The following is a 17,338-nucleotide window of genomic DNA, read 5'->3' as shown; positions in this document are numbered from 1 at the left end:
GCCAACTTTATCATTAGGTAGCCGTTGCGTTTGTATTCTTAAAGAGACACTGCAGATGCTGAAATTATTCATACATTATTTTGTTCAGTGATCAACAGTATATGATTAGTAATTAAAAAAAATAAAAATCAAAGGCTGTCAAATATCAGATGTTGCTTATCTGGTTATCTTTCATAACCTCTTTACAAGGTTAAGACTGATCATTTTTATAACCAGAATCCTTAGTATATTTTATTAAGATTTTTGTAAAGTGGATGTGAAGTAATTCATAGTTTTAATTGAAAATCTAAAAAGTGTAGCAGGCTGTTAGTCAAACCTCTTTGCTCTGCAAAGGAAGGTTGGGTAAGGTTAGAGATCTCCATTGAGACTTTGATGGAGCTGCACAGTATTGCCCAGATGGGAAAATCTGGAAAAGTGGCAACAAGAAAACTATCAAAAGCTTCAAAAAATCCTGGGGAAGAAGATGCTCCAGCAAGATGTAAACAAAATGTAATTTTTTGGTCTCCATGCAATATAATGTGCATGAGGGAAAACTAACCATGAAAGCATAATCTTATCATAAACCATGATGATAAGATCATGGTTTATGATACCACAGTATCATGCTGGGACAATCCTTCCTTTTAACAGTGACTGGATAGAGTTGATAAAAGGGTCAGATCCTTCTGATGTGACTGAACGTAATCTGTTCTACAGAGAGGAGATGGGAGAATTGTTAGTTTCCAGATGTGCAAAGATGGCAGAGACAACCCAGAACACCTCAGTATTTTATATACGAAAAGTAGGAAATGTAGTTCTGAAAAATGTTGACTGATTATGTATCCATGACACACTTTTCAGATTTTTATTTGGAAAAAAGTTTGTTCTTTTGTTTCTACAGCTAACTACACATTACTTTGTGTAGTTCTGTTGTATAAATTATAATACATAAGATTTTGCATCGTGACAAAATATAAATAAAGATCAAGTGGTTTCAATATTTCACATCTCTGATGCATACAACAAGCAAGCCTGCATGTCATCAGATAAATGACTTAGAGTCTGTCACGTGTGGACTTAACGGTGCATTGCCAAAACAGCTCTATCCAAGAGTTTTGTCATTGATACTAACATTTACTATGCTGATGGAGAGGCAACTCAAGGCTAAGTTCAGACTGAAAATAGGACAGTGTCAAAGGAAAACCACAGCTGGGAAAGCAATAAAAAATGTCCTCTCCTGTTTTTGTAGGCCTATGTCTTAACAAGATTATTTTAAGTAGCAACAAAATTATTATTCCAGTCATAATGGTCACTAAAGGCATTTTCCAAAATAGAACCAGTTGACATGCTGTGATCACTTGTTGAAAAACAACTTTTTCTTCCTGCTCTCCTCACAGTTAGCACAGACCTATCAATATAATATCTAAATTTTCAGGTTTTGGGACAGCTTTGCACATATTTAATATTCACAGATTACAACTGGACCACTTTTGTATACAATTCTGTGTTTACCTGCAAAGAGTTAAATAGCAAGAAGTATCATCTGTTTTTGAGAGGTTGGTTAACATAAAAATATTATTGGTCGTAACAACCTTGTGTTGACAGTACATAAAATATATACTGTGGCACCGTCCCTGTGTTGATGTGCATCAGATCCCAGAGGCACTTTATCCAAACTAAGATCTAAACATTAACTATTTATATATAGATATATACATAGATATATATAAATACACACATTTTTGTCCCAAAACATGTTTTCACATTGTCATGGCAGGCTACTGTCTGTAATTAAACACATACTTTTTATTCTTTAAGTTTGAAATGTCACAAATTGAGGGAAAAAGAGGTGGGAATGCTTTTTTGATGCTATTGTTCTTGACATACAAATGATTTTTCAATTACTGAATGAATTAAAAACTGAATGAATAAAAAAAAAATAAGCCAACAGTTTAAAGAATCTATACTTTCATTATTTAAAATATAAACAAACAAAGCCAAACATAAGAGTTAAAAAAAACATGCACTGTAGGTTGCTGGGTTTGTGAACAATGAGCTTTAACAAAACGTTAAGAAAGCTGGTTTGTAGGTGGCGGAGCACTCTGATGAACTGGTTCATTCATGCTTAAATATATCAAGAGGCCGAATATAAAATGTCTTTGTGAGCGGCACTAAACCTAATGAGTCTGACTGGTGTGCCAAGCTAGAAAAAGCCAAGAAAGTACAGTCAGGCTCCGGTCACTGGATGGCTACAACCTAATTATGTTCTAATCTCTGATGTTCCAGTTCCTCTCCAGGATTACACATGGGAAGCAAATATCCCAGTTCCAGGATGGGAGGAAATTAAATGATCAGCACGTGGAGCAGGTGCTCATCTGGTCTCTGAGAACTCCCTGATGGTCTTGTGGAAAATGAGATGGGAACAAAAGAGGTGATAGTAATGTATTTATAATCAGTACCCAGACTATCTGATCCAATACTGCTGGTATTTTTTAATCAGACCAGTTTGAATGTGTGTTCTTTTCTGTGCACCGTCATCTCTACCTGATCCAGCCCTGCCTTTCTTCAGCTTTGTGCCAGCTCCAACCTACTGTATCACGTTCCAGGTCTGTGACCCAAAACAACAGATCCAGGTGGTGCCACAGGGTCACTAGTCTGACTGTGAATCAGTGCTGTGATAAAATATGAAAACCCATTCTGGATATTTAATACCACATGGTCATACAGCGGTCACTGCAGACTTGATCTGACATATCCACCAGATATTTAAAATAAAGAAAAATCATAAAAATATCATTAAAATAGGCTCCACTTTGCTTTTTAAGTTTGATACATCATACTTTGTAAAATGATCATCTAAGATAAAGAGCATTAGTATTATCAGGTTAGACATGGGCCTAAAGAAGAGCATATGATGATGATGAAACCCAACTTATTCAACTGTGAAATTTCAGAGAAGTGGCCTTCTTTCATGGAAATTGGATAGCATAAAGTCAGTACTGATAGCAGTCGATTATGTAATGTAAGGTTCTTGGTTCAGCTTTTTTTGTGTCTCTTTTCAAAGGGTCTACTGAACAAAGTCTGAGAAACGTATGACAAAGAACCTTTAATCTGTAAATGCTTAACTATAAGTGCACAGCAGATAGGCTTAATCCAAGCAATGAAACGTTCTGATCGTTTGAGCGGTCATAAATTAACTTGATTAAATTTGAACTTCTACTGACTCTTGATGGCTGGTGCGCCAACCTCTGAAGTGAATAATTGATATCAACCAGTTTGACCTAAAGATTTTAGCCCCCCATGTTCTTTGGTCATTCAGAGTCAGATCAAGGTTTTGTGGACCTTTAAGCAGAATTTAATTTGTTCTTCCCACTACTTAGGACCATGACTTTCCAGTCACCACAGCAACACAGTAATTTATTTTATTTATATTATTAGTCAGTGGATTATTATTTGCACATGTGGCATCCTGGGACTTTCTAAATATGAGACATATGTGACCTTGCTAAGTTGTTATGTTATGCCCAAAAGTTTTGGCTAAATGTCTGTCAAATCAAGTCGAGCTCTTTCCTTATGAATAATCCTACTTTTTTAATTTACAAATTTAGAAAGCTGCAAAATTATTCATAATTGTTTGCACCTTTGTACATCAGATTGTTGATTGTATCAAGCCTTACATGTGAATGTGTTTTATATTCAATCCATATACTAATTAAATGCTTATCAATGTAAATAATTTGAAAACAGGTGCAGTCATGAGTATTATAGCTGCAGTAATAGATTAATGACACTTTTAAAACTAGGAGGACATTGAAACATTTCCAGAAAGTAAGCAACAAATATAATTAATTTCTCCATTGGCTGATTAGCCCTTTGACATAACACCATCAGAAGTGTATAATGCTCTTTTTATTGCATTTTCCAACAAAGTCAGAGAGGCCTATTTTGTCTTTCTTGACTGAGTTGTGTTATTTTGTTTATATTGTATGTTAAGTATGATTAATCTGCAGGGTAAAGTTGAATAAGATTCCAGACATGTGCTGTCAATTAAAAGCTTAATTTCAGTGCCTCACCCTTCATATCCAGTGTGATTCTGTAAGTGATCTCAAGTAGGAAATTACAGGCATCAAAAGTCCAGTGCCAGATGAAACCAGTAATACTGGTCTTTCACAGAGTGTCCTTGGTAAACAGAACTACTGTTGGAGCAGAAATCAAGTAGATTGTGGATCTCAAGTTTTTGAAGTGGTTACGAACCACAGCCACCCCAAAAACTCCTAAAACCCGCAAATACTTCATACCGCCTCTAAAAGAGATATCACTGCCCCATATAGGTCGTCATGCATTAATACAAACAGTGGAACTATCACTATCACAGAAGCTTACATCTACAGTCTTCCTGATTGCTGCTTTTGGGGTACAGCCAATCAGTGGCAAGGAAAACGAATGACGCTCCTGGATTGGGTGCTTTTTTCAAACAATATTGTGTAATATTAAGTATTGTGCTTACATTCAGCTTCCCAAGCATTTAGATTGAATAGACGTTTTTTTCTTTAGAGATTATGAGACAGATTGATTTCTGATAGTTAAAAATGTAGAATATCCTAACATGCGATATCAGGTTTCCCAATATAAACTGTTAATTATGAGTCTAATTAAAGACTTGATCTACATAAGAGGATTATCTTACTAATCATCAAATATCAACTGACTTTCCCATAGTGTTACTGATAGGAAAAAGACATTTTGTAAACCAACGAACCTTCAGAAAGTGACAAAGTTATATCTTTTCAGCACAATCCTGTTCAGTGTTAGCTGATAATATCTGAACAGTGTTCGAACCATTAAGCTCAGATGCTTTGTGCACCTTTTTAACAGAAACTATAGGCGACATTATCAGGGAAATATAGTGCTGAGGAATTCCCAACAGTTTCCTGCTTTAAATCTAAAAAACACTTTTATTTGCACGCTCCTCTGTCTGCCTTCCTTTGCACGTGAGGAAGCGTTTGGTGTGGCTATGAAAACACTGACTATAGAGGGCGTGAGGTGAGACGGTGGCTCCATGAGGCTTTGAGCGGTTCCACTAAAAATAAGTGTGTTGATAAAGATGAGTGCTGCAGGCAGTAAGCTGCCCCAATGCCAGATCAAGGACAGCCTTGTTTACTCCACATTCCTTCATGTTCCTCCCACACACCCACTGCCCTTTCCAAATCTGCAATGAATTAGCCAGAAATAAAAGGAGGCTGACCGCTGCTTAGTAAAAATCAGAACACATCTGCCGTAATAAACTATATTTTATACGATGAAACATGTGTCTGAATTAAATCTTAATGTTGCGTCTTTCAAAATAAAAATCTCTGACCACAGGAGACAAAATGAGTCTTCCTAATGCTTTCACTTTCAACAAAAGAGATTGTGCCGATAGGTTTATGATACAATTTTAATAAATAAGTTCCTTGAAAGCAGCTACTGCTTGAGCAAATATTAAAACATGTGAAAGGACAGCTCAACAGAAAGGGAGTAATCCACAGCCATAATAAAAATGTCCATATGAGCAGCAGTATGACTCATTTAAAGGCAACAGTGACAGCAATTTGTCCAGAATAAACCAGATGCTTAGTGTCACTGCTACCTCAAAAAAGTATATAAAATATTTACCAAGTTTGTGCACACAAACAAGATTAATATGACTTTGTTTCTGCTTTGTTATAGAGCCTTGCTTTAAGAAAACCAGGAGCAAATGACAAATATTGTTTCGACTATAACTTGATGTAATGAGTATTAGTCATTGTTTCTTTACAGGTAGATTTCATCAATGTTCTGTAAAAAATATCACAAGCTTTAAATATCTCAAAGAGAGTTGTTCAGTATCTAAAAAAAGAAAGAGAATTGAACAATTATGAATTTACTAAGACATTAAACTGACAGGCCTGGTCAGGGCTACAGCCAAGATACTCATGGTAGCATTGTAAGAGCTGCAGAGATCCACTGCTCAGGTGGACAATCTGTCGACAGGACAACTACGTGCACACATTTGTGCATACTACTAATCTGACTTCTATGAGAGAGACACAAAAAAGAAAGCCCATTGTTAAAAGAAAACTGAAGTCTGATTTGCAACTTGGCAGAAGCCACAAAAGACACAGGAACAAAAGTGGAAAAAAAGGCACTCTGCTCAGATAAAACCAAAACGGAGTTTTTTGGCTGACATACAAAACTCTGTCTGTGTAGGAAACCAGCGCTGCATATCATCCTAATGAGGAAATGGATGTAGTTAAATTCAGAGCAATACTTGAGGACACTCGCACATAACTCCTTTGAATCTTTAATTGTAAATAATTGCAACAAATATGTGACATTTTCTTTTATGTGTACTATTCATTTTGTCTATCGCAAAAAATCCTGATAAAATCTTTGTGGTTGCAACATGAAATGTGACAAAGTTCAAGTGGGAGGAGTAGCTTTTGCATCTAAGATTGTAAATAAGAGCTATGCACGTGTCTACGTCTCTGGAGCTTCTCAGATGACGGCTACAGTTAACATCTACAGATAACATCTGAGCAGCGCTGTACCGTTGAACTCCGATTCTTTGAGTACAAGGATGCCTTCCTCAAGTGCATTCCTGGAGCTTCATAGAGCCCATGCTGTTCAGCAGGTGTTGAAGTGGTATTGCTGGAAGGAAGCTATCGACATGCCTCACCTCCACGAAGCAACTTTTTCCTAGATGTATTCTTTACTAGAATAGACAATGAGTAAACTAAAAATGCTTCACACGCGAAGAAAAACCGGTGAAGTCAGTCTTTGTTGTTTGGCACAAAGAAGATTGTGCCAGACACTGTAAATAGTTCTCACAGAGAAAATAATTTTTATCTTCCTTGTTTTGTTTGGTTTTGTTTTGGACTGGCTGGTGTTTCTGAAATATTTGAGTTACTTCAACCAATACAAACTTTGATGAGTCATAAAAGATCCAGTAAAACCTGTCCCGTTTTCACTCTCTCTTCTCCACTGCTCAATTCAGATATTTTACAGAATTATATCCAATTTAAACATAAACTAGTGTAACTGGAATGCTTCACCTTTGAAAGCAAAATATATTTTCTCAGATAATGAGAAGCATGCAACAAAGAAAATGGATACTTTCTGATATCACTACTAACTATACTGTTTTATTTTTGCATACTGAGAATATAAATTTAATATATTACTTAGATGATATTACATTTGAACACAGATTATAAATCTGTTTAGTGAATACAGGTCAGGTCTTTATTTGACACAGCCAACAAGGCTGATTGGTGATCCAGTCAATGGCGATCCACTGCATCCTTCAGGTCAAGTGGAAAGATTGTGTCAGTCCACTGCATTGCTTGGCAACCAACAAGAGCCAACTTTGGATGCTTTCCTTGACCTTGAGACCAGGTCAGTTTGATCAGAGGCATGTCGAACTACTGGGGGAGGATGAAGATAGCAAACTGTGAGAATAAATGAGAAGGAGAAAAACAGAAAACCAGGAACTACAAACCAAAAGGGAAAAGACCTAACACAAACTTCTCAGCCAGAAGAAAGAAACTCAACACAGATGAATAAACTGAATATGGAAAAACCTTAACAATAAATAACAATCACAAAATGATCAGAAATAACAACCAGTAGATTACTTCAGTCATCCTCCTGTAAAATCCCAGATTCAAAATTTGACCAAGGTAGCAATTAGCTGTATTTGAATTTACAGCTAATTAAGCACTTTTAATATTTTTCTAGATTTCTAAAGTAGCAAAATAAAATTATTGACCTTCAACCGACATGTTCAGCTAAACATGGTTAGTCATATTGACCTGGTAAGGTCTCAATGGTTGGGTCATTGAGACAAAGGCAGAGAAAAACTTCCTTCAACTAAATCTGCAGCGCTGCCAGGTCAGTAACCTGCAGAATGACATCAGTTTGTCAAAGTTCCCATCTGAGATGTACAGTATATGAGTCATTACAATGTAGAGCTTGAGCAGAGGGAAGGAGTCTGACAGTCGGGCAAGATGCACATTGAAAAACAGACACAAACTATCAAGTTGACAGCTTCTGTCTGTCATCTTGGAAGGCCACTGCAAATCTTCTAATTGTTTCTCCTTTCTATGCACATAAAGGGCGTGCCTTGTGTAAGTATGATACCATGCTGTAAACAAAACCTGACATGTTAGTTCACTTATATTTTCAGTTGACATGCTAACAAAAAGCCTTGATGATAGCGAAGGCATTTGCACGACAGAAGCAGTGGAGGTGGGGTACAGTAATCAGCAGATAAGTTGAGAGCAAATAATTACAATGTTTAAAGTAGCTGCAGTCTTTCAGCATGTCAGTAGGAAACCAGACGAACCCTGACCTACTATCAAGAGGGTTCTTATCCTTTTTTAAAGTTCACTGCAGTCAGTCTGACTCAAGACTAGGGGACTTAAAATATATTGTAAACATACATTAAATGGTTCTGTGAGAATGCAGTGTGTTGCATTTCTCATTGCTGCATGCTGTCTCTGTTGAAGTTAGTGCACATCATACGTATTGCCTTATCGTTATGCCCCAGTTTCTGCATCCAGTAGATCAATCTGCACCATGCTACCTCACCATGGTAACAGTTTGAAGAGGACAGCCTGTTTGTGTCAGTGTTCAAGAAAATGTGTTCATGTTGGATTTATTTAAGGTAAGCTGAATAACCTAGATTTAACATCCTACACACATTTCATTCTGTAGGTAAAAATGAGCAGAGTACATAAAGCTCTCTTCACAGCTAGTGAAGATGTGCGAAAAACCTTAAAATAAAATCATCTATTATTACGGCACCATAATCCCACACCGATTAAATTAATTGATGCAGTGTCACATATGAAACTGCTGCATCAAGTCTATGACTGATGTTGCTCCTCTCTTTATGTTAGCTTCACATTTATGACATCTGACCAAGATTATTTGCTTCATTGCAAAATCATTCTTTTGGAAATGACAAAAACTTTAGTAACTGATTTTTTGGCTTTTTTTAAAAACTCTTTTTTATATTTAAGAAAATGCTGTAGTTAATTATTGGCATATTTTTAAGAGAGGAATGGCCTGTCTGTTCTGTTTGTTAGAACTCTTCTGTGCTACAATATTTTCGGTAAGTATACACCCTCCCACACTGACCAGTGTGGCCTGTCCCTCCCTCGGACATGTGACCTCTCTTAAATGACTCAAGGCGTGTGGCGATACCTGCTTCTCAAGCTATCATTTCCTGGATACTTGGCGACAAAATTAGGTCACATTCCACATCTTCAGGTGCAGGATCTGGACAGGCAGGTTCTGTTTGGCTGTGATGTCTGGGTGCTGACCAAATAGTTGCACCAAATCTATTTCACGTGTTCTGGTCTAAACCATGGTTTCTGCTGCCCCACTTCCTCTGTAGGCAAGCGTCACGTCTACATCCTGTTGGACATGCGTGCCAGAGAAGCTGGCAGGGATTTATTGAACTCCCCAATGCAACCTTCATTCAACCTCACAAAAGCAACAAATATTTGACCATCCTGCAAATCAGGCTTTAGTTTAGAAATTTGTCAATTTGACAATTTTTTATTTATTTATTTATTTATTTATTTATTTATTTTGTCATGTACTAAGATTAAAACTTTTAATTCTCCAATGGCATGCAATGGATATTAGACTAAAGATTGTTCATCTTTTCATTAAACAAAGTATCACTTCCCTTTTGCTTGTATTTATAGTCCAGCAAGCTGTCAGCGCCTGTCAGCTGCAGAACTCCTAAGTTTTCCTAAGTGCAACAAACACACATGCAGATATTTTCAAGATAAACCAGAAGAGAGCATAACTCGACAAGGTAACTTAAACTTGTCAAAACTAAACTACTTTTTTTAACACATGCAACCCCAAAATGTTCTAAAGACAATGCATGTCAAATTTATTTTGTATACACAGAGCCCTCCAAAGGGCTTTATGGTAAAAAAAACTAACAGTAGGAAAAGAGCAAATACGCTTAATTAATAAGAGAAAACCTAAAACTGAAGTTAAATTGAAGCTCAGGAAAGTCATAAAAATCCACCGAGTTAAAACAGGAATGCCAGCTTTAATGACTGCTGTGACACTGAGAAGAGTTTACCGAGCTACAAATAAGCTTAAGTGGTAAAACATGTGTTTGTAGCTTTGTGTTTTCCTCCTTAGCACACTGCAGATTAACACGTTCCATATGACCCCTGAGAATGTCAAGAAACAGCAGGAGAGAAGAACTTATTCATATAAGAATATCGCCTCCCTTTTCTCCACACGTGCTGCAAAAAGAAAAAGAAAAAAAAATCACGTGGCACAAAGCATAGCCAAGATTTGGAAACACAATATTTTGATTTTCATGCACACACATGTCTGCCTGCACAGAAAATGTATGTTTTCTACACGCTCAGAAGTGCAACACAGAAAGTGAATCTCACATGAACAGGAGGCTTCGAGTCAAGGCTTCCAAGAAACTACAGTTCATCAGGTCGCATGGCGATTTTTATAGCTTTGCAGTTATACAGCAGTTATTTCCTGTTTTTCTTTTTCTTTCAGCAAGGCTTGATTCCTGGAAATGTATTGCTTTTACAAACATTTTTTGAAAAAATATGTGTTGTCATATAAAGTTTTAATTAAATAGTTAGAGTGAAATGTCTTACAGAAGGATTCGGTGAAAGAATGCACTTTGTATTTGGAACTGATTATTATAGCTGCAGCAGACAAACAAGTTTTCTTCTATCCTTACATTTATGATAAAAAGTTAAAATTAGATCTTTTAGGAGCAAAGTTCATGAAAATGCAGCCTTTTAGCGAACTGGTTCCCTTTTCACTGTATGAACTTTAGCATACATCGTTCTCCTTTTTCCTGGAAAAACAAAGTAAACATCATCTGTTAAAAGTCAGAACCCAGACTCCGCCTCCGCTTGGCTGCACATGGCGGGTGTGTTTTGTTTTCTCTGTGCAAATGTCATGAATTCTAGAGTTTCCTCACATATGTGGGGGTGCGTGTGTGTGTGTGTGTCTATGTACATCCTGGACATGAGTGTGCTTGCCTCTGTGTGGGTGTGTGTGTGTGTTTGAGATAGAAGAAGGGCTGAATGCGGGTTCTGTGTGCTCATAGCTATTATGTAAGAGTCCTTTGGTTCGAATCAGACTATATCTGAACCCCATGACATGATGTAGAGCACAGACTGTTCAAATATTTCAAACCTGCCTGCACACAAATACCAAAAGCTTTATGTTAGTCCTTGCATTTGCTTACACTTATACTGTTGTTTCTACCATCTGTATAGGAAGGTCAAATGTCATTATCTAATCAGATATTAAGTGAAAATAAAAATGCTATAATGATAAAATTACCTTAGTGACGACTTATTCCTTTGTTAAAACACAGAGGAAAACATCCTGCAGACTACGGGCCACCGTACAAACCACTACAATGAGGTAAAATATACCAACCTTTAGTGAACTAAACTTAACTTCCTTACACAACATCAATAAACTATGTAATTCTTATAATATTCCTGAAATACGTGATGACAGTTTTGGTTATAATTGACATATTCTCACGTTTCTTAAGTATAAATATTTCTTTCCAAATGAAAGACCTATGCTGTTAAAACTTTCTCTAAGACAAAAATGCTACACGCTCTTTGAACTTTGTTGACATGAAATATGTTACCAACCAGCATGGAGGTTGATAGCAAACATGATGACACCTTGACGCATTGTTAAACTTGAGTTTGTGGTGATGCATGAGGCCTGCTGATCACGTTGTGCAACTGAACAGAAGTAAAACAGCAGCTTATAAAAACAAAGCTTTTATAAGCATTTCTTTAACTGATTGCTTGGTCACATCTCTGATGCATTTTAAATTTCAGTAGAGGGTTGTAGTGTGGGACAGTTTATCGACTCAAATTCTAGTGTTTTATTTTAGACTCCTTGCAAACAAACGCCTAGGCACCAGCTCAGCTTATGAACACTGATTTGAACAACAGCCGGTGTGTTTGAACGTTTTCCCTTTCTCCCGTTCTGACCTTTGGTTCATACTTTATGTAGAGCCATGCAAACAGTAGCTCCACATGCCTATTCCAAACAGATTTATTACCACTATCTGGTGATATTAAAAGTGTTTCTGATTATAGTTAACAACAGTGTTTATAAATTCAGCTGAAAGTAGCAATTTTAAGTGCAGCTGTATGCAGAATATTGACCGAGAAGACAGATGAAATGAAAACAAATAGGAACGATGAGATGGAGTGAGTCTGTGGTATCCCTGTAATAATCCGATATTTTACTGATGCTAGAGTTCAATGTTTTTATTGTTTTTGTTTTGGATTACGCTGAGCAAAAGAGAAACTTACTAATATTTTACAAAATTTTCATTTCTATTAACTGTTGATTTATATGAGCCCACAAACAGCTGCTGGAGGAAGTGGTTTTATTCTCCGGCCCAACAAAAACTTGGTGCCAGAATAAAACCCGTTTTATGGTGCCAGAGTCAGTGCTTTCAGAAAACATTGTTGCTAAGCAAACACGGGTTTAACATCGGAACCGGTGTGGTGGAAAAACTCCCACAGTGGTCCAATGTTGACACCAGTGGGTAGCAATGGATAAGTGAGAGGGAAAAAGACATTATCTAAGAGGTTCAGTTACCCAAGAGAGACAGCATGAAGAGAGAATCAGTATATTTGGTGCAAGTGTTATGGAACCACTGGGTTGCCAGCACTGGACCATTCCTTCCTCATATTCAGCTGTTTTTTGGCTCCCATAAGTACACAGATACTGATCAATGCCTTTAATAAATTGGAATAAACTAAGTTCTAAAATACACTAGAAAAGTTGTTTTAATTAATTATTTTTTAAAAAAGTGAAACCCTGTTTTTTTCTGAATAACGGATTGATTACACACATTTAACAGTAAATGAAAACCCTAAACTCAAAAGGACATTAGACTGCTACATAGTACCACTAAAAAATAGCATGACCAAAATAAGATTTAGTCAATGGTGACAAAATACTGCTGAGTTGGCACTTGTTCAGTCAGATCGAAAAGGAAAATGCCCGCCCATCAGTTTGTGACCTCCGAAAACTATAAAAAATCAAACAGGGTTTTTGGAGAGTGTGGACTTCCGTCTGGGTAAGATAAATTATATTTCACACAGGACCAGGCTGCTTAAGACTACATCTTTCCATCAAAACATTAAATCAACATTAATTAGGGCTTTTTGCCTGATAATAAAATGTTTGCCAGCAGAAGAAAACAGAAGAAATCTGAAAGAGGGCAAATTCTTTTCCTCACTGTGGTCTAATGAGTTTATGTGTTTGATCTTTGTACTCCCCTGGTTTAATTGTGCTTGCTTTTTGTTGTGAAACTCATATCTCACTGTCTTACTTTTGGTTTTGCTTCCTCCCCACCTCCCACGCGTTTTCTGTTACCCATCACCCATCTGTGTTTAGCCAATATAAATACCACCGGGTCTCTCTGGTTATTTTTTCAGGTCTGCTTCATAGTTTTATCCTGTGTTTGTTTCAGGTGAAGTTTAGCAGGTTTGCCCCACTTCCACAGAATTTTTAGCTTTCTACTTCAGAAACCCTGCTGTGGCACCATCTTCAGCAATCCTTTTCCTTTTTTTGACTGAGCCAACATGATGTTTGTTTATTCCTTATTATCTTGCCCATGAGTCTCCAGCTGGTTTCTAACATCAACACACAACATAAAAAAACTTTTTACTATTCTGCTGCATGTTGATTTCTATCCTGAACACTAACAGGAAGGCAGGTTAATCCAACAGATTGTCTTCAAGAGGGGCATAAAGCAGAGAGCAAAGCAGAAATTTGTTTCTATGAATGCAGAGAAGCTGAATTTTTGGATTTTTATTGTTTTGTTGCTTTTGCTAAACAACATGGCATGTCGCGTGTGTTTCCCTGAGAGCACAGACATAAGCAGTCAATAAAACTTTATCATCATCAAGGTCTATAAAACAGTAACTCAGATGTCCACAGTGACTAGTACACAAAGAGGACAATTCAAAGTAAAAATGCTTTACAACGTCTGTGTTATGAAAAAGTTCATTACTATTACAACTCTATTTATTCAACCCATTCAAACTCTAAATAAGTTGGAGTTTTCCCACTAAATCTGATACAGCTATTTGTGGGTTTTATCTCAATGGTTCTTCAATTCTTCTTCAGTCAGACTGGATGAAGAGCAGCTCTGAACATTAATTTTCAAGTCCTGCCAGAAATGCCGAGTCAGATTTAGCTCTGGACTTTGACCGAGTCCTTCTGTCACATGGACACACATTGACTTATCTTTTGTAGCTCTGGTTGTACATTTAGAGACTTGGAGTAAACTTGGATGTTTAGTTTTGAGATTGGGGTGAATGTTTACCCCAATCTTAAAACTTTTCCAGGTTTTCTTTCAGAATTGTCCTGGATTTACATCCAACCATCCACTCAACAACTCTCATTAGCTTTTCTGAAAGCCACCCTAACGATATGATGTTGCTCCCAAAAGATTTTACCTGGGTGTGATCAGGATGATGTACAGTGCTGGTTGTATGCAACACTTTCTAGGTGTGCTTTCTGATCTGAAAGCACACCTAAAAGCAACCCCAACAAATCCCCTGCTACTTGTTGGGGTTAATACATAGAAGACGATGTGCTTTGTGATCTAAAAGTACATCTTCTTCTATGTATTAACCCCAGCAAATATCAGGGGATTACTGCGTCATGTTTGCATGGTGTGATCCTGAATTGGCCTCATCAATATTTGCTGCGAAAAGTTTAATAGCTGGCATACAAAATCAAAGACTTATCCAATTCAGTCTCTACCTTTTCACATGGACATGAGACTGAAAATCCCCACAAGAAGAAAGTTCTGCCTGGTATGGAATGCAGTGGCACCATTTATGTAATAACTTTTTTTAAACATTGTGTCTATAAATAGGCCATGGGACTGACACACATACCAAGACTATTTTATGAATGCTCACTGATAAGAGCCAGGTTATTAATGTGTTTGCTCATTCCTTTTCATTCAGTCTGCAGAATGCAGGGACTTTTCTGATGTTCATAAAAGTAGTTTTCAGAAAAAAGCCCTTCACCTGCTTGTTCTGAGTCAGAAATGCAGCTCTGCTGCAGCGCCAGCTTCACACAAACTTTGTTTTACTTCACTGATCAGACCTTTAAAATACTGACTCAAAGCGTTTAAACTCCCCTGTGGCTCAAAACAGGATGGTGATAAGTTAGAATGAGCGTCACGCACGGCCTAACCTCCATATAAATGACAGCATCTAAAAATGAGTTTATAATGAGCTTTTTAATAAGTGTTCGCTGCACACGTGTCATAGTCTCACGTGTTGGGATCCTCCCTAGTTTTCCAAATACTCATCAGTCCATCTGCAAACTGGGTTCTACTGCATTGACAATGGACCTGGTTAGTTGTTGCGAATCAATCACACTGGTGTAGGTCGTTATAGCAGAGTGATTGATCTCTACCACTATGACGTCTGTGCTGATGCGCTCACTTTGTTTCAATGTGACATTGGTGGGTTGCTCAATTCACAGTCAAAACAGTGCAAGCTGCTCTCACATTGCTACCTCAGAATAATTACAATCCCATTTCTGAGACCATCAGAACTTTTTAAAAACCTGAATGTGAGCTTATGTTCATAATTCAGTCTCATTGGTTATCAAAAATCTGGAAAACCTGTAACTACAATGAAAGCTAGAGATTTCCATCCAATTTACACTTGCATATAAGTGTTTTATAACAATGATTTTGGCACCTCCAGATGTTTAGAAATGGTAGCAAAATATGAGCCAGGCTTGTTGAGGTTGGCGATTCTCTTCCTGATATTGTGGCTGATTTTTCCATGATATCACACATAAAAGCAGTGTGGTTGAGGTGTGGCCCCTCCAGGCTTGCTATTATTTAACTGAAATGCCATAAAGAACATTAAGCAACGAGAAATCATTTTGGTTGGTTAGGTTCAAGCATAGTCTAATTTAAAGTGACGACGTAAAGGTCATGAGACTTTTTATACAAGGTAGACTCGGTTTCAACAGTATATTGGCTGACCTATTTAGACACCTGGCATAGAAAAATATAGAAGGTTCCCTGAGACAACTTTAAAAATTATAGTGCAACATGCATCATGTTGTCAAATGTGTAAACGATCAAATCACGTCAATCTGAATGGGTTGAATAACTTCAATATTTGCTTTTTGAAGGCATTCAAACTCCATTGTGAAAGAGGATATAAGTGCTCTTGAATCTGGAAAAAAATAAGTTATTTGGTAATTTTTCACCATTGTAGTTCAACAAGTTAAGGGTTACAACTTATAAAAGACTATACTGAAATATGTCATACATAAGGGTTCTCGAGTTGCAAAAATTCATAAAATGTTCTTCTAGTTTTGTCACATCCAAGACTTTTAAACAAATAATGCTAAGCTTTAAATAAATGTGCTGTGTACCATGTGGGTGGAAAATTTCACAACAAAAGAGCTTTGCTATTCCTTTAGTATGTCATGAAGAGCAATTCAGACAGAAAATACAAAGATTATATATTAACACATTTTCCAATATCCATCATGTGCAGAAAAACACCCAGAATAAAAGATAATTGTTTCCATAAATTAAACATAATTAATTAATTTTTTTGCATTCACAGGCTTTATGAATGAGAATGTAAACATATGTCCCTTAAACATGGAGGAATAATGTGAGAAATGTTAGTTTCTTCTGTGGTGTTTGTAGAGTCAGTGGCTGCCTGAACAGAGCAGCACTTTTAAATTGCTGCAGTGCTTTTCTCTGCTTATTCTGAGGCACGTGATGATGGATGCACGTTTGTAGAGGTTTCCACATCTATTACTCCATCACCTCGCCCTTCCAGAATTCAATCCCCTTCTCTCTTCATTTATCATTTCTCTCTTTTTGCTTTTTCCATTATTTATACTACTAGAGGATGATAGACATTTAAATTTTTTTCAACATTTACAAGGTGTTTTTACTTCCTTCTATGATTTCCATGTGAACTTCATTATTGTTTAATGACGCAGCTTCACAGGTACCCTGTCCCTGCCTCTATTTTCCCACTGCTCCTGTGATACTTGCTCCGTTCACAGAGCCAACGTCTTACTCCCACGATGTATTGACAATCTCCCCATCATTGATTACTGTGTTCAGGCACATTCTGTGTTCTCATTCGCTCCCTCCTCTCTGCACCTGCGCCGTGCTCTCCACCGCCACCCCTCTGTTTGCTGCAGTGTGGAATTTTCCAAGTGCTGCAGTGCTGAGGCTCGAAGTGATGCTGGAAAGAGAGATGAAAAGGAA

Source organism: Xiphophorus hellerii, chromosome 20, assembly GCF_003331165.1.
Source record: "Xiphophorus hellerii strain 12219 chromosome 20, Xiphophorus_hellerii-4.1, whole genome shotgun sequence".
Taxonomy (NCBI): domain Eukaryota; kingdom Metazoa; phylum Chordata; class Actinopteri; order Cyprinodontiformes; family Poeciliidae; genus Xiphophorus; species Xiphophorus hellerii.
The sequence above is the reverse complement of the archived record's forward strand: the minus strand, read 5'-3'. Positions refer to the sequence as shown.